Source organism: Narcine bancroftii, chromosome 8, assembly GCF_036971445.1.
Source record: "Narcine bancroftii isolate sNarBan1 chromosome 8, sNarBan1.hap1, whole genome shotgun sequence".
Taxonomy (NCBI): Eukaryota; Metazoa; Chordata; class Chondrichthyes; order Torpediniformes; family Narcinidae; genus Narcine; species Narcine bancroftii.
Genome location: NC_091476.1, coordinates 16347879 through 16367243, shown reverse-complemented (window position 1 = coordinate 16367243; position 19365 = coordinate 16347879). Strand labels below are relative to the sequence as shown.

The 19365-nt window shown below is 39.3% G+C and overlaps 1 protein-coding gene and 1 long non-coding RNA gene across 2 annotated transcripts in view; both read left to right on the top strand.

Moving 5' to 3' along the window:
* arhgap20b (Rho GTPase activating protein 20b) overlaps positions 1–19365 on the top strand; it is an 89112-nt gene that overhangs the window by 18730 nt on the left and 51017 nt on the right. The window lies entirely within an intron of this gene.
* Positions 5435–7278, top strand: LOC138740399 (uncharacterized). The gene is made up of 2 exons (XR_011342886.1): positions 5435–5653; positions 6801–7278. It is a non-coding gene; the product is annotated as an uncharacterized lncRNA (long non-coding RNA).

Here is a 19365-nt window from a genome sequence, read left to right as displayed (position 1 = left end):
CTGAGTGCTCAACTGATTATCATATGGTCTAGTCGGATCTATATTTATCAATCAAACCTCCACGCAGACTGAATGTGGCCAAACCACCCAAAAAGCTGAACACCACCAAACTGAAACACTGTGAGTATGTGGACACCCTGAAATCCTCCATGGAGACTGTGCTAATCAGATTGGTTGAGAATCCAGCAGACAATATTACTGAGCATGGGAATGCTTTTTAAGAAACGATCTACAGCACTGCCCAGGTCACCTTAGGGAAAGTCAAGCACAAGCATCAGGACTGGGTTGATGAAGACAACAAATCTGCGTGAGACTTTCTAAGAGCTAAGTCAGTTGCACATCAAGCTCTTCTTCAACACCCAAACTCAAGTTCAATAAATTGTGTCATTTTTGAGTGCAAAGGCAACTCAGCGCTATGAAAGACCAGTGATGGGTGAACAAGGCCCAGGTGTTACAAGCCTTTGCTGATGGTAATGACTCAAGAACCTTCCATGAACCAATCAAGGTTGTGTATGGTCCATCAAAGCAAGGTACCTCACTACTCCTGAGCAAAGACAGTACATCTATATTCACTGAGAGGTCAGAGCACATGAAAAGATGACAAGAACACTTCTACGAGCTGCAGAATAGAGCAGGAATCATCACTGATGAAGCACTGGGGAGAGTACACCCTTGAGCCATAAATGCTCCACCTACCCTTCACAAGGCCATCAAACAGCTAAAACCCAACAAAGCACCAGGGCCTGGTAGTATTGCAGCCGAGATCTACCAGTATGGTGGTAACACACTGACATCGTGCCTGCACCAGCTGTTCACAAAGTTGTGGGGAGCTGCAGAACTACCACAAGATTTCAAAGAAGCATCAATTGTGACTATCTACAAGAACAAGGGAGACAAGAGAGATTGAAATAATTATCATGACTTCTCTCTTCTTTCAGTTGCAGGAAAATGCTTCGTGATAAGATCATCCTTAGATATTTGGTGTCCAACATCAATGACAATATCCTTCCAGAAAGCTGGTGTGGTTTTTGAACAGGCCATAGTACGCTGGATATGATCTTCTCACTGTGTCTGCTCCAAAATAAATGTGTTGAGCAGCAGATAAGCTTCTATGTCACATTTGTTGATCTAACCAAAGCATTTGACACTGTTGGTAGAGATGGCCTGTGGAAAGGTGTGGACACTGCTGAGAACAAGTTCAAAGAGGTAACAGAGGAAAGGACCATGAAGCACCACAACAGAGCTTCTGCCCCCGTTGGCCCTCCAGGCCTCACCTGCCAAGTAGTGGCAAGCAATGCCTGTCAAGGATTGACCTATATAGCCACTCCAAAATGCACATATCAAACCCTCAAATTGATTGAAAGGAACGGAACCATCATTATCCTACGTGATGGATAGCCAGAAGAAGTAGTGTATGTAAGGTTTTATTGTATACTAGCTGTACATAGTGAATGAGTTAACAATGATCATTACTGGAAATATATCAACATCATATTTTCATTAAAGTGTTGGATTAGATTTTTGTGTCTGGAAAATGTTTGGTCAAATACTGTTTCTCTAAGTCAAATCTCATCAAATCATTGTTTTCTCAGTTGTGTGCCAAGGGAGGGACAAATTAGGGTGAATTGTGAGGCCCAGCTGGAGTGAATCATTTTATTTAAATATGTCTCTCTTTCTCTAGGAGTTTTGGATGGTACAGTGGGTCAAAACTTTGTTAAGGTTTTACTGAGTTGTGGTTAGGGTTCAGGAAATGGCCACTCATGCAGAAACACAGATTTTGTGGCATTTTGGCAGTGGGATAGGGCCTAAGTTTTCTGTTGCCTGAGACAGCAGCTCTCCGAACCTACAGTAGTTTAGGTATCAGGAACAGAAGCCAGTTAATATTCTCTCTTGCAAAAGGTGTTGGTGGTGAGAATATTGCGCTATCATGACTGACGGCATATCAGCTACGCAGCCAAAACATCATGATACATTGTCAATGGAGACAAAAATGTGTTCAAGAATTCTTTTGAATATAAATTTGTTGCTATTTGGTAGTATCACCTGTAATGGTGCAACACTTCCTCATTAGTCAGGAAGGCAAAGCAGCATTTACACTTCTAAGGAGGTTATATAGGAAAAGGTTACTGGGCCCCCCATCTTGAAGACATTTTACAGATGCATAATTGAGAGAGTCCTGTCTGGCTGCATCACTGTATGGTTTGGTAGCTGCAAAGCATCAGAATTGAAGTCAATAAAGAGACCAAGAAGGTCACTGGGGTCTCACTTTCCTCACTTTCTCAGAGACCTGAAGGGGCCTGTTTTGGTGCTGTAATGTTCTATGGTTCTATTGACCACCTTCACTGGAACGGATGCTTAAATAGGGGCTCAAATAATTATTGATCATCGCTACTATCTATCACACTGGATGTTTGACCATCAGGAAGGAGGTACAAGAGCATCAAAATCAGGTCAGTCAGGCTGGGAAATAACTTCTTCCCATGGACTGCGAGATTGATGAATGGGATCCTGTAACCTTGGGTCTCTTACAAATGAATCAAGTAAATTATTCCAAAATATTTATCCATATTTATTTTATATTATAATTTTTGTTTATATACAGATGAGATTTTTATGTGTTGTGTATTATGTGTGCACTGTGGTCCAGAGAAATGCTGTTTCATCTGGTTATATATGTACAGTCAGATGATTATAAACAAAATTAACCATCAATCCCAGCTCTGTGTAAAAGCAAAATTGTTAAAACAGTCCTATTTTTTAAAGCTAACCAATGTTGGGCATCCTTGAAACATTTAAGAGATGAAAGTTCTCCGTGGTGTCAGGTGTCAAGGACTTCAGCCCAATTCTTGGCCTGGCCAAATACATATGTAAAAACAGTTGGGGTTCCATGGTGGGCTTCAATATGTCATGATCAGTTTGGGCGAAGATATCAGAGGAAAAAGAAATTCCAATCAAGGATAATGTTAATTATTTCCTGGTGGAAATCACTGATCATGGATTAGAGCTAGCAATATGGGTAGATTGTCCAGAACTCAGAATCCTGTTTCATTATCCCCAGCTACTGAATGGCTGAATCATCTCATTCAAAACATGGTTGGAATTAACTTTACTATCCACCTGGCCTATTTGGCTCTGCTGCATGAGTTGTGTTTTACTTTGGCTTTAAAGGTCATGATGCCTCATCACTTTTACTTGGCATGGAAAGATAAACAAACGACTGATATAATTGATTGGCTTTGCTAAGGCATCTGAATCTGAGGTAAGGAGATGGGAAAATGACATTTGGGAAGTTTCTCTAGTTTTTCACTATTGAGCTGTGCTTAGCGATCAGGCCAGAGATTTATTTTCCTGAAAATATTATACTGTATGGGCTGGAGAAGATTGAAGAGGAAATCAAGGAAGAATTGAGTGACAAGGTATTCAAGGAGAAGTGAATTTTCATGGAAAAGATATGGAAAAGAATCTCAGGATTGTATGTGATGTTATGTATTTACTCTGACTTTAAATCTGAACTTTGAAGTTTGGAGCATGTCTTCATTCATCTGCACCACATTTAAAGTTCTAAACTAGTAAACCATTAAGACCATAATTGATCCTTGTCTGTTCTGACTGTAGCTGGGTTAACAATTGAATTGATACAAATGGGATAGGTGTCACATTTTGGAAGGTGACAATCTGACAAGATGGTCTCTCTTGCTAATCTATTGTTTGAAAGTATCCATCGATAGGTATCATTTATTAAAGATTAAGCAGATTTTTGAAATACTCCATTTTGCCAGAACTTTGAGAGAATTTGTGGTTTTGGCTCACACGTGACATAACCAGCCGGGCGAGGGACCATGGAAGCACTGCTCTTTATGGAAATGAAATTCCAGCCTAGTTCAATCCCTTCAGAGGAGAGAGAACTAAAGAAGAGATGCTGGCATTAAATTGTTATTACTTGACAAGCCCATACATTAAACGTGAAGGAATTGGCCTACTTCGCTTGCTCTCACTCTGTTTGAGTTTCTGTTGCTTTAAATATCAGCAGGAATCACAGATTCTTTGCTTAACTCTTTTGGCAGGAAGTGTCAACAGATTTGCTCCATTCACTTTGTAGCTGGGAAGAGCATATTCTCTCAGTTGCACTATTTTCTTAAAGGGTCAATGGTTCTGCATGCTATAAAATATGCAAAACAATTGACTATTTATATATGACAAAGGATATTGTAGAAATGGACAATGAATTTTTGTGGTACTACAAGATACAATTCCATATTCAGTTCTTTTTCTTTCTTTCAAAAAACTCAAACTTTAAATTTGTTCTTATTTTCAGTGGAGTGATGATTTCTTTTAAAAAAAAGCTCAGTTCTCATAGATTGGTTAACACCAAGAACAAACTTTAACAGCCCATGGTTCAGGAATACAATGCTTCTACCATGATAGCGGCTCAATGGGAATTCTGAAGCAGTCTTTCCAACTGTTCGCAAGATATATGAGCTGAGGTAGGCCAATCGGCCGAACGAGTCTGCTCCGTTAATTTATCGGTCAATTACTGTTCAGTCAATTTATCAGGCAGTATGTAAGTGGTCCAGATTCTATGCTTTTTCTCTGCTGAGCTTATTGATCTCCTTTGGCGTGGGAAGTGAGACAATTTAACACAGTCCTTGGGTTAGCGTGCATTACTACGTGAATGGAATACAGTTCTCCTCACTCTCCCACCCCAACACATGGACTGTGAAGAGCAAGAATGAGATTACTTTTGATTGTGAAACAGCCTGCAAGAAATGTCCCCCTAAACAAGCAAAGGAAGGAAGAGTAAACTACTAGAGTGTACTATACTCTTGGAACTGTACCTAGTAATGTCGTAATGCAAAGAGAGAAATTGGGCTGTAACAAAATAACTTCTGCTCTAGCTATCCTAACTATGAACATGTGATAACCTCTATGTGCTGGTTAGAGGCCACATTTCATTTTACTGTGGTTGTCGGCACATCTGGTGGCCCCTTATTTATTGGTTCCTGGCAACTGCCAACAATGGAATGTTGCTGGAACTGTGAGTCATGGGGAGAGAGGGATGCAGGGAAGAAAGATCCAATAAAAATAAAAAATAGGGAAAGCAGAGAATGAGAAACAAGAGAAAGAGAAGGAAAAAAAGTCATATAATAAGATGAAAATGCTTGAAGCTTCCACGATTATTTATCACAAGAACTTCTCAAAGAAGTCACTGTTCATGATTGTAACACCCAGCCAATCAATACTTTGCTTGGCCTTTAGAGATGTTGGAACTTAGGGAGAAGTAGGTTGCAGTTTTGATAATGGTAAATTATTTTTAACATTGGCCATGTTCTTGCTGTTTCTCCTGCTCTCTCTTTCTCTGTCTCATCGTGGTTTGCTAGACAATCATTCATTGTAACGGGGACAGCGTCTCCAGCTGTCAGTGAAACCAAAATATTGAAGGTGATGAGGAAGTGTTAGAGTTTTAAAGCTTTGAACCGGCTAAATGAGCAGGGCTGAGGCGGATGGTGGTGAGAGTAGTTTGCCTGGACAATTCCTGCTTCTTTACTAATGTCGGCCACGGCTGACAATGGACTATTTTGTACCCATTTTGCAACAGTCACTGGAACACAAAATCTAGAGGAGGATGCTGCAATGTCGGAAGTTGCGTCTGTTGGTGAGATGATCATTTGAAGTCTGATAGACATAAAATAGCTCAAGACATTTTGTGAAGAAAGACAGTCGGTTCTGGATTTTTAAAAAATCTCTGACTCAATAATTAAAACAGAAGTTGCACTAAGGTTTGTGTAACCTTAGAGTAAGAGTCCCTATTGTAATATATACTGTATGTAATATGTAATGAATGGATGTAAACTGCTTTTGGAGATTCTGAGGTTGTGAAAGGTCCCAGATAGATCTGAGTATTTTTTTCTTAGTCGCCTTGAGCCTCATCCTAAGGTAGAATTATATTCTAATAGTCCACATTGCACAAAAGAGTTAGGGAAATGTAAGTTTCCCACTGTCTCATCCAACCCTTTTCTTAAAGAGAGATGTTTAAAAATTGTTGTAGCTCTGCGATGGCTTGTGATTCACACTTCTAAGCTTGTTGGCGTCTGGACAGACAGACAAACAACCAGAAGCAGAAGGACTGGCTGAAGGGTAAGCAGGAAAAAGTGAAACCTGTGCCTCCCATTCCACTGTAAACACACCCAGTTGAATGTGGCACAGCATGCTCACATCTGCAAGAGCAGATTCGAGGCTCAAAGGTTCCTTTACTATCATGAACATAAATACACAAAATATGATAGCATTTGTTTGCTCTAAAGGCATAGAAAGAGATGGCATTAGCTCAGCACCCCTACCAAGAAGAGAAAAGAACCATAAAAGAGTCCCTTCAGACTGTATTGTGATGGATTATATCATATTTTATATTGTTTTTGAAGGAAATAGATTGTGGGAGAGGTGTAGGTCATAAACAAACACAAACACTTCACAGGACCTGCTATGGAGTGATGGATTATTGTTTTGAAAGCAACAGGTGAATGGGCTCAGAAGATTAAGCCTGGTGCTGCAATCTGTCTGGTTGCAGTGTGCTGTTCTAAGAAGGTCATGTGGTTTTGCAAGCAGAGAGACCAAATAGGCTTTCTCTGAGAGAGAGGGAGAGAGAGAGAGAGAGAAAGAGAAAGAGAGAGAGAGAGAGAGAGAGAGAGAGAGAGAACTGGTTTCTGCGGCCATGGCAAACTGGAAGTTTGTTGAAACCACATTTTGAAGACAGGTTGTGAGTTCTGAGTTCAGCTTGTTAAAAATCCTTGTGGTCCATACAGGAGGAAATGGCTGGCTAGAGTGTTTCACCTGAAATAAGGGAAACAAGAGGAACTCAGTGGTGACCTGGAAGAAGAGGCTATCACTTGGAAAACCCTGATGGGGCAAGTTTCTTCGGCAAGACACTGAAGTGACTGATGGAAGTAAATTGGTTTGTTTGTGTCCAACGAGCAACGAATCTCTCTGAAACCAACAAGAACATTCCTAAGCGGTAATCAATTACCTTTAAGCACCAGAGCTTGGTGAAAATTCATAAATGTTAAATTCTGTGCACAGTATAAGAATTACCTGCAACCAGTGAACTTGAAGGAGTGAGAAGTGAGATTGGACTGTGAATCAAAGAACTTTTCTGAACTTAAACACACACATTACATACACATGCACTTAGAATTAGAAGGGGGTTAAGTTAATAGTAATAAGTTAAAGTTTGATCCTGTTATTATGTTTAAAGATCATTAAAAGTAACTTTTGTTTAAGTAACCATTTGTCTTGGTGAATTTCTATTGCTGCTGGGTTTTGTGGTCCTCTGGGGTCGTAATGTTGTCTGTGCATTCACCTTTTGCGCTCCTGTAACCTCTGTGGCCATGTGTCTTCATGTTCATTCCAGTGGTGAACCCGAGATGGTGGATGATTGAAGTCCCAATCCATTTAGTTCTTTGCTTTATTTAAGGTCTCCTTCTTTTTCTAGATTTCATTCGATATTGAGAGTAATATTCTGTGCATCCTGAGTTAGTTATGATGGGTAAAACTTCATCCAATGAGGTAGGTTTCAACATTTATTACCAATGGAAAATTGGTAAGAATGAAAAGGTGGAAGCAGACAGATTATCCAACTGATTGACTTCTATCAGTTTTCAGATCTTTAGTTAAAATTAATACATGCACCTACATGTCATAAAGTTTGGCTCCTCCACAATTATGTGGCTCAAGATGGGAAAAATTATAAAATGTATTCCAAGAATTAATTTTTACTCTGCCATAAGTGGGTGTTTGTTTCACTACACAGATTAAAATGACTGAACACTTGAGAGGACCTGAGTCAGCTCCTCACAGGTTAAAGGTATATATCAAATCAATCACTTTGGCATATAAGCTTGTTGTGAAATACAACCCTGCCTAAAGTGCTGGGCTCTAATTATTATTCCTTTTCATTTACATCCCTTCATCTAAAGGTTATTTCTATTGCCAAATTATCGTCTGTAAAAACACTTATCATGTGTGAAATAGACATGAACGTTCATTCGTGTTGGTAGGCAATTTCATTATGGGCTGCTTCACACTTAATCCGACTCTTGGATCTGTCTGATATTGAATGAACTTCTGACTCAATCTGTTGGCATGCAAGTGGAGAACATTTTTTGTTCTCTACTTCCCTCTGACCAGTGGGTAGTTTATGTACTTAAATTGACTGATTCCCAGAATTCCAGGCCAGGTCTGATTCTTGTCATGTTGGTGAGACACAGGATCAACTGAAGTAAAACACGAAAGTCTGCAGACACTGTGATTGAAGTAAAAGCACAATGATGGAAAAACTCAGCAGGTTAAATAACGTACTTTATGCTGCAAAGATAAAGATATATAACCAACATTTCAGGCTCAACCTTGATCCCTTTCCTACATAAAGTAAGACTTTTGACCTGCAGAGGCAACTATGTTTTTACAGGATCAACTGAACGTGGGCCATGGTAGTGGGGCTTTGGAGTTGTATTATTTATTTATCTTTCTTTCGATTTATATTTTGTAAAATTAACAATCTTGCATTTCCATCCATTGGTTTGGCAGGGACAATGGGGCCAAACACAAACAATATTTTTACGTGCATACATTCCAAACAAACTCGAGCCACGATAGTTATGGAGGCAAATACCAACACCTCATCAACAGCAATAAAATCAAGAATATCAATATTTGGGAGTGCACGCTGAAGAAATAGATGTTGGAAGGAGCACCAGTGCAGCTCCCCAGCTACTTTTATACTGGTGTCCCTTTATTTTGATTTCCAGAGGTTTGGCATCTACAATTCTGCTTCCAGCATTCAATCTGTTTCTCATAATAGGAAGAAAACTTACAGAGCTTACTTTATTCGGTTCTCCAAGTCGACCACTGGGCCATGAAAAATGGATTTAATAGCTTAAGCTCTGGACAATAACTTCAGGATTCTGAATTAAATGAACAGCACATTAGGTGCGGTTGAATAAGACCTTGGCTTAACAGAAAATTGAAAGGGAATTAACTCTAATAAGTTAGCATTGTACTAGATTTCTGGCCTGGATTACAGATTGATCAGATTTGAAGCCACAATATTCTGGCCTGAAGCCACCAGCAGTATCAAAAGAACCAAGCTGACACTATTTCCATAAATAAATTTAAATAAGGACCTTCTGTTAACCGCTTCCTATATTATAATGGAAATACAAAATGAAGGCAAATATCACTGGAGTTATCCAGCAGAAATAGTAATTCATCAATTTTTATTTGTGGCTGAGAATTTCATGTTAATTTTGATTTCACACTTTCCTTTGCACTCCTTTTGCATTTGAGATAAGGCTATTGTAATGTGTCTTCTGCGTGCGATGCCTGCACGTGATACAAAGAAGCATTTATTTAACAAGGCTGAATAATTAACCCCTAATCGCTAGTGTTCCTGAGTACTACTGTAGACTTCCTATTTAAGTTTACTGCCTCTGTGGCAAATTACGAATTAAATGTGATCCCTCATCCAGTAAGAACGCAGTATGACCATTTGTGGAAATGCACCACATTAAAACATTATTATTAAGACATACTCACACACAAACCTCACCATTATTGGCCTTTACTGATTTTTCACCCAAAAAAATCCATTTTTATTTCATTTCAATTTCACTAATTTTATTTCTATTTGGTCTTTCTTTTGAAACATATTTGATCTATTGTACTCCTTTGGGTTGAAATGCAGATGTGGATTCCATCTTCCCCAAAAAAACAATGCTTCCTTCCCAACTCTGCTTCCTGTCCTTTCTAGTTCCTAATCAGTTGCTTTCTCAAAACCATGAGAAAAATGGCAGCAAGTTCACTGAGAATGAGGAGTGACAAAAGGGCTTTACTCCTGTTTCCATCAAACATTTGATCTATTAATTTTGTCCTTGATTTTTGTCCACTTTTCAGGGTCAAAAAGTTCCCAAGGGATGCTTATTGAATTAAAAAAGTGCAAATGGGTCTTATTTGAATCTTTCACGTGGTCTTGATTTAATCCATCATTATTTCCAGTACCATTTGTAGAAAATGATAACTAATAGGACGACCTGTAGCAGATACAGATTTTCACTTTTTATAGAAGTGAATAAGAATTGGAATAACATTAAATGATACACGATGTTAATCAGAATGTAAAATTACTGAATGCCTAAGGTATGCAATGTTAAAACTCACCTATCACCTGAAAACAGAAGCTAAACAGCAGATGGCGGTGATTTACTAAATACTAAAGCATCAAAGGGGATCGAGGCTCATAATTTTGCTCACAAAAGTTCAAGGGAATTAAATCTCCAAATTTCAGTCAAATTTCATTTTTGGCACAAGCAATTTATGCAGTGAAACCTATTGCCTGCTTGAGGCCTAGAAATTCTGGTGCACCAAAAGGGTGCTGGGTGTAACCAAGGGCTGACAACTATAGGCCCAGATGTTGATTCCCTGTAAACTTCCAGCATAGAAAAATGAGTTCTGGATGTTTTCTTCTTTGAAAACAAGTTGCAGAGGAGTCATGAGGCTACAGATTTATTGTCAGACAACATACATGACATCACATACAACCCTGAGATTCTTTTTTCTGTGGGTGAGACAGAATTACCACCTATTGGTGGTGCAAAGAAGACTGTACACAGTGTATACATGCAAACAAATAAAGAACTGTAAACAGATAACAAATATAAACAGACTGTGTAATACAGAGAAATTTTGTAAAAAATCAATAAAGTACACAAGTCCTTAAATGAGTCCTTGATTGAGTTTGCTATTGAGGCGTCTGATGGTGATCCTGAACCTGGTGGAGTGAGTCTTGTGGCACCTGTACCTCTTTTCTGATGGCAGCAGCGAGAACAGAGCATGTGCTGGGTGGCGTGAATCCTTGATGATTGCTGCTGATCTCCGACAGCAGTGCCCCCTATTGATGTTCTCAATAGTGGGGCGGGTTTTACCTATGATATCCTGGGCTGCATCCACAACCTTTTATAGGGTTTTACATTAAGGGGTATTGGTGTCCCCATATCAGATCATGATTCAGCTGGTCAGCAAACTTTCCACCACACATCTGTAGAAAATTTCCAGGTTTTCTGGTGTCCTGCCAAACCTCTGCAAACTCCTGAGGAAGTAGAGGTGCTGACGTGCTTTCTTCACGACGCTACTTGTGCATTGATTCCAGGAAAGCTCCTCCGAGATGGTGACTCACAAGAACAAATTTGCTCACCATATTGAAATACAAAGTTGTACCCCCTCTGGAAAATATAACATAATCTTGGAAAGAAATGTGACATGTTCGTTAAAATATGGCAACCTTATTTGAATCATACTAGCTTAAGAATATAATTAACTTCCATGAAAGGGTTTAAATAATATAGTTAGGTTAATAGCATTGAATTCTTGAAGGTATGGATATATATGGTCTAATTAATGAAGGCAGATCAAACACCCCTTCTTTTTTTGGACAACTTTTAAAAATGTTAGCAGTTAGGAAGGGGGAATGAGATTTAGGCACAAATGAAACTGTAATTTTAAAGTATTATTGACATGATGTATGTAATTATGTTCTGTATGAGTCTTGAAAAAAATTAAAATAAAATAACAGAATAATTAATTTTGCTCACCCTCTCTGCATCTGATCCCCCAATGATCAGTGGATTGTATACCACTGGCTTTCCTTTCCTGAAGTCAACAAACAGCTCCTTAGTATTGGTGACATTAAGTGCAAGGTTGTTGTAGGTGCACCATTCAGCCAAGTTCTCAATCTCCATCCTGTACGCTGACTCATCACCTTTCTTTATACAACCCACTACAGTGGTGTTGTCAGAAAATTGTGTTATTGCCATACCAATCCACACAGTCGTAGGTGTAAGAGTAGAGCAGGGAGCTAAGAATGTAGTGTTCTGTAACTGATGGAGATTGTGGAGGAGATGTTCTTACTATTCTCATTGATTGTGGTCTGGAGCTGAGGAAGTCCATGATCCACTTACACAGTGGGATGTTGAGTCTCAGGTCTTGGAGTTTGCTGATCAGTTTTGAGGGGATGGTGGTGTTAAATGCTGAACTGTAGTCGATAAAGAGTACACCAATGCAGCGACTGTTCTGGGGATACAAGGGTGAGTCAATCCAAAGAATGTCTTGTCATATTTGGAAGGGACATGAAATAACCTGGAAATGGATGATACATCTTTCCATTCAAGAAATTATAGATTTTTAATAAAGTTATTTCGAAAAAAAATCAACATTATGTGATTAGGCGTCAAAAGAACCAAAGACGTTGATCCAAACCAAGGCTTTTATTAACTAAAAGACTGGAGCATATCAGAAGTAGGTCAACCAGTTCAGAATGACCTGGTCTGGCTAGGAGCAATCCTTTAAGACCTGCCAGTAGGTGTGGCTACACTCTCAGCCAATCACAGTCATCCTACACCACCATCTGTACATATGAACATATACACATTGGTGATAGAATCTGTATTATCACAGCCACCATCAACTTTATTGAAATAATATTGATCTGCATTAAAATCAATAGTAATTGCAATTTACCTGGATGTACCTTTCTGCATTTCTTTGTGCATCTCATCTAATTTTCCACATAGCATAGTGGAAGAATTATAGCACAGAAAAAGGTCCTTCACCCAATGAGTCTATACTGATCACCCATTACAATTAATTCCATTATCAACCCCTACTTACATTAATCCTACATTAATGTCAATTTTATTTCCATTCTCAGCAATACGCCCACCCCCCACCACTTCCACCACTCACCAACAAGGAGCCTTTTACACCTGCCAATTAACCCACTGACCCGCATGTTTTAGGGATGTGGGAAGAAACAGGAACAGCTACTTGACCACAGGGAGAATATGTAAGCTCTATACAGACACCACCTGAGGTCTGGATGAGATTTGGGTCCTGGTTCCGTGAGGTAGTGCCTCTACTAGCTGATCTAATGTGCTGCCCGAAAGTAACCAAACTAAATAGGGTAAGTATATGCATTTTTGTGTCTGTGTGTGTCCATGTTTGGTGCAGCGGTCGGTGCAATGTTGTTACGGAGCCGGGAATCGGGGTTTGACTCCAGCACGGTGTTTGTACATTCTCTCCATGTTTGCATGGGTTTCCTCCGGGTGCTCTGATTTCCACCCCCTGTTCAAATTGTTCCAGGGTTGTAGTTTGTGATTGGGCGGCATGGGCTTATCAGCCGAAAGAGCCTGTTACTGTGCTGCATGTTTAAATTTTTAAAGAAATAAAAAATGTAAACAGTTTAATAACACAGAGGAAATCAAGATCAAACTGCATGACTACCCTCTCTAGTCTGGGACTTGCATATGCAAGGGTTCTTCAAGCATTGGTGGCAGGATGATAAATGAAACGGCAGGGGCATTCCGCTTAGGGCTTCTGTTTTTCAGCTCCAGAAACCTGGTTACTGGTGATGAGGCAGCTGTGCATCTGTGCACATTTAAATAGATGTTACTACTTCCACCAATATCACGAGAGGAAACAACTCGAAATATATAATTTAAAATGTATATCTCTGCAAAAGATATTGCCAAACCTTTTAAAGTCAGATACTTTTGGTTGAGTATTGCATTCAGTTCCGCACAGAAAGCATGCTCATGCATTGGAAGGGATATAGAAAAGAACCACAAGAATGGTCCCAGATAGAAAAAGGAACTATGAGAAAGATCTTTGAAGAAAAGGTCATAAGCCTTATTCATGTATTAAAAATAAACTCATGAAGATAAGTTAAATTGAAACTTATATGACATGTTAATCCTAGAATCTAGAACTGGAGGATGTAAATTTCAGTTTAGGAAGAGAATCTTTATTTATAGAGTGATAAATGTTTTGTATAATCTGCTTGACATTGTAGTAGTGCCAATACAGTATTACAATTGGAGGGTTACTCAGAAGATTATGGACACTGGATTTATACGTTTTAATAGAATGAATGACCTTCCTTGTTCTTGAATTTTTTTCCCCTGTGTTCATTATACTATTGCCAATATTCTCTCTGAAACCTTTTCATTTGTTGTGACTCATCCATATCTTTGAGCTGCACACAGTTGGGTTCAGCCCTTGCTTGGATTCATACTCATTATACAATTCTTCCTAGCTGGACTCACCAGGTGAGGGTGGTGGGAGATGGGAAGAGTGAAAGGGTGCATGTGCTGTCTTTCCCTCTCAAGCTCAAGGCTGCCAAAGTTTTTCTTTAACCCCAATCTCATTCTGGCATGGTCTCACCAAGTTAACTTCCGGACAAAATAGAGATTGTAATCACAGAGCTTGGCACTGACTAGTGCATTAACACACTTTTTTTGGGGGGGAGGGGGGAACAGAGCAAATATTTCTTGCTACTCAGTGTTTAACCAGATTATTTATTATTTACTTATTGTTCTGTTCATGACCCATGATAAGTTAATAGGTTGCAGTGTGTCCTGACTATTCTCATTCTTCTTTCGTTGCTTTCTTTGGTTTTATATCATACATAAAGACTCTGACTGAAACATCTGTTCTTTCTTCCTCAACATATCATGGATATTTCAGAACCTTTTGAACTCAACAGTGTTCTCTATCTCAACTTACTTATTTAATATTTGGAATATCACATTTCTTTAGATCTTCATGAAAAATCCGATGAGCAAACAAAAATGAATCTCTGTCACTTCAGGGTACCACAGCTGTATTTTGCAATGCTGGTTTTATATTATTTGGAAATGTTTAAAAAAGATTTACTTTCCCCGCAATAAGGTCTATTCTCAGTCACCAATCTAGTTAATGGAGCTAAGAAATTATTAATTTCCAAAGTCATTTTGTGCTAATTAAATAAGAGACAAATGTAACAGTTTTCAACGTGAAATATGGAGCTGGATGAAATGGAAAACACTTTCTTCTTCACTTATAATTCTCCTCTTCTATTGTACAGCTACAATTCTCTCTCAAAGGCACTGTGTTCTGTCGGAATGAAATTGTCACCACCTATGGTAATCGTGAATCAGAGGAATCTACAGCTCAAAAGGGGGCTAGTTTTCTTTCATGTTCACATCCTCGCTGGCCAAGAAGAAGTTGTGCAGCCTAATCCTAGATCTTAGTTAATCTCCTGGAAATTGATCTCTTTGCCAAGCCAAAAGGGTCTGTGCATCCACTTTGTTGAGGCCCTTTTATACATTTCAATTAAGCCTTCTAGTCGGTGTCCTCTGTTCCAAATCAATTGCTCTGCCCTACACAATCCCTGTTATTGGGGTAGTTTGCTGTAATCTGGCACTTGGATTGAAACCTTGCTGTGCATTGGTCCATTTACCTGATGACTTTCCTCCAAAAAGAGAACATGAATGCTAATTGCAACCTGACCCCCCAAAAAATGATGTTAAGATAAATTGTAGCTTATTAATATGGTTACCATTATAATTTTAGGATCACGGGTTGTCACGCATTTGGTGTAAAGAGATTACCTTTTTACTAACATATGGCAAACCCATTGGTTTGTTGTTATGGAAAATTCAATATTTGGCCACAAGCTGAATCCGACAATCCCTGACTTCTGCCTTTCTACTTTATATGGCTGCATGTTAGATTGCTCGTGGAAGAACCCTTCTCACTGTACCAGGTATAATTTGACAAATAAATGTAAACTTGCATGGTCAGGTGACATTGTGTCCAAAAAGGCCAATCTGGTGCTGAGAGCACAAAGTTAAGTTTAGTTTATTCTGGACAGTAAGATTGTCTGTATTTCCAATGGCAAAGTTAGTTCTTTCAGGTCATGGCCCCACTTCCAATCTTACCAACTTCACTTTTACTCTCCCCTCCGCCCCCCACTGCGATTTCCACCCTCATCACACCATCAAGTTTCTAATGCACCATGTTATTTGTGTAGTTGCTCTCTATTTGGATATTTCTCCCCTTTGACTTACCATTTATTTAAATGTCAACTCACAAAACTGCAAGGGAGCAAACAACTCGATACAATCTAATCCAGCTCATTTAGCTGTGTTCTGACATAATAACTACCTGCCACTGAAATGGAAACATTGCAGGTCATAGCAGATAAATCAGCGCTTTCTAGCAAGCTGAATTTTTTTTGTTTAACAGGTCTGAAGAATTATAACACTGATCTAGTGCTCATGAGACACAAGTAAGTAATGGCTTTGGTTAATGTAGACCAGATGCAGTAGGCTTGAGTTCTGAAGTCACCCAAGCTCTGTGCCAGCAGCAAGAACTAAATACTGAAACTCCTTTCTTTACTTTGCAGTTCTAATTCAGAGAGATTGCAGGAGAAAAATGTAGAGTTTCCGTGCAGAGTTTCTGGGGGCTAGATTAGATAGTCCCCAACATGTGCAAGAATATGATGGCAATTATCTCAGGCCCTCCAACTTGTTGTGAGAAATGTACCAAATTTCCACACTCTCTGCTCACAATAGTGCCTTCAAAATCCAGTCAGTGTTAATTTAGCTGCTGATTGTCAAAATTCCTCATCAGGGGCCCCAATATTGCAAGTATCTATCACCAGTTAGAATAAGCTGTATGTTTTAAAGGGTAGCCTGCACCTCTTGATGAGATGATTCTCATTGTGGTTGGAGCAGGTGAAGGATGCCATTGATAATGTCTTGTTAAAAATTCATGTTGCATAGGGGAGCATTTTGGTGGAAAGGTGGAGAATCAGGCCTCTCTGCGGACACACCTTTACAAAGCAGTTGACAAAAATGATGGAGGAGTCAATGCCTGAAGATCCAGTGCAACACTGGAAAAAAATCGTTGTCCTCACACGTCAATAAATAAATCATCAAATATTAACTCTACCCTCAGCTCTATTAGCTTCAGACATTGGCTAATTCCCCTCTGCCTTACCATCTGCCCATCACTTTCTATCATTCAAGACTTTAGCAGGCATTTTGCTACATGCTCACACAATTAGGACTATTAGATGTTGCACATCCACACTTCATAATTTGTTCATTGATATGACAGGCTCATCAACCATCAACCATCCTATTTCCTGTAGGATAATGTGATGCACAAGTGAATGCAACAGCAACTAACCAACAGGAGACGGGTATTGCCGAATATCCTTGCATCCATATCAGATGGAATGGTTGACATCATTTGAGAGATTCACACAAAGAACACGGAAGATGATAATATACTTATAGCCGGCAGATTTTCTCACATCCTGCTTCTCTTTTACTCCCATCTCTTCTAATATGAGCACATGCCAATTACTTAGCCTCGTTCCTACCCCTCCGCATCCTTAACCTTGTGTCTTTGTCCTGAAGATAGCTCACCAATGATTTACTTCATCACAATTTGCAGCACCTTCATTTGGTCAAGGGTGTGTTCAATTCAGATGGTGCAGTAGTCTGTCGCAGAATGAAGACATCATGAATTCTGCCAAACACCTGACTTGGAAGATGTATCGTACACCTGCTGAAGGATGCACAGTGCGTCTTGGTTGTGTCAATTCCTGAATTGTGAGATGTGTGCAAGTCAATGACCACGTAACCACAGGGAAACTGTGGTTTGTGCAAATCCATGTTCTTGCTCCAAATGTTGCTCTTTGCCAGGAAAGAATGAAATACTCTCTTGGAATTGAGAACATCAATAAAACCATAAATTCAAGAGTGAACAGAAAACGGTGACTAGTTGATATAGTCCATATAGAAAGGAGCCTGATGCTTGATTATACTGACCTTGATAGCCGATATTAAAATACTCATCACATAACCAGAGGTGGAATTTTAACCAGCATAAGTGGCAGAAATTCTTACTGGAGTACAAAAGTCTCCCACTCTGTTCTTGTTGAGTTCCAGATTACTGTTCCTCCACCCCCCCCCTCCCCCCACCAAAGAGCCAGGATCGATATGCCCTTTGGCTGAGCTATATTCCACTTCCATAATTCTTTTAGATTCTGTTGCCACCTTCTGCTCACTATTCATTCATCCATTCAGTCTTCTAAGAGAATGCCGCTGATCCAGCCACAAATGGGAGTGGGAGGGGTGTGGGGGAGGCAAATATTTTGCATGGAAACATAAAGCCAAGACAAACTACTTTGTACTCTCACATCACGTCTTCTGGATTTAACAACTCGAAAGAATGTCAGAAAGCGCCAAATCCTTCTAAAATTGTAAGAACATCAAGTAGAAATCAACCAACTGGTTGATTTTCCCTTTAAAGATGGCGCTGCTTCGGGCCATATATGCTATTGAATGTGTGATCAGTTGTTCAAGGTTAAGATATTTGTTAACTGAGCTAGTTCTAAAGGGACATACTTTTAAGTTCAGGCTGTACCCTCTAGTCCTAGACTCTTTAACTATAACTCTATAATTAATGTAAGCCTATTTAAGTCTATAACATACAAGGCTTGGAAAGCGAGGTTAGTTTGAATAGCCTTTAGCTGGCATGGAAACAGCAGGCCAAACATCTTCCTTATGTGCCCTACATTTTTATGATTATATAATGTTTACCACATTGGAAACAATTTGCTTCACACCTGCTAAAGCCTGAAAAGCTCTGGCCAAACACAACCCATGGGAGAAATTCATAAGCATTAGTCTACGTGTTGGAACGAAATCAACTATGAAAATAGTAGTACCATGGAACCTCCAGTTGTGATCCAAGTACCTACTGATGAAGAGAGCCTTTTGGTTTTATACCTGACCTTTAAATTACAAGTGCCATGATTCTGGCAAGAATTATGGAGATAGAATGCATTAGTTAAAAAAAATGATGAGGTTATTCTGGACAATGGTGTATGTGATTCCATTCAAGGACATTTCTGCATTTGGCATAATCACATGAAGAGGTTTTAGACTTGTGAGAAGTAATTTTAATTGTGTAGTCATGGCTGATGTTTAGGAGACCAGCAACAAGGCATCTTTGAAAGGTGGAGTTGGCTGAGAAATTATTATTTGGTGGAACTAACTTCCACCCAGTGACTTCAATTCTTACTTTTCCCAGTTCTGTTAACATTTTCAAGATGTTGTTAATAACACTGAAAGGTATGGACGGAGCCAATATAAGCAACAGTGGAAACAGGCAAATATCTCAAATTTTCCTATATGCTTTGCTCTGGGGATTTATTTTGTATTTATTAAGTGGACGAGGGTTTTTAAAAGTCTTGTATTCATCTTTCTCTCCTGATTATTTGCTCTTAGAGGTTGGAAAAGTGTGATGGGGACTTGGCATGGGCAGCTTTAATGGTAAGCCAGACAACACTGCGGGTTATGCAATCTAGTCAGGTATGTTTGGTGCACGATGCTGTAGAGTAAACTCTCTTTAACATCTCTTGCACCTGTTCTCAGGCTTAAATGAAGTGCATACAGTGTTGACCTGGCCATTACTTCTTAATAG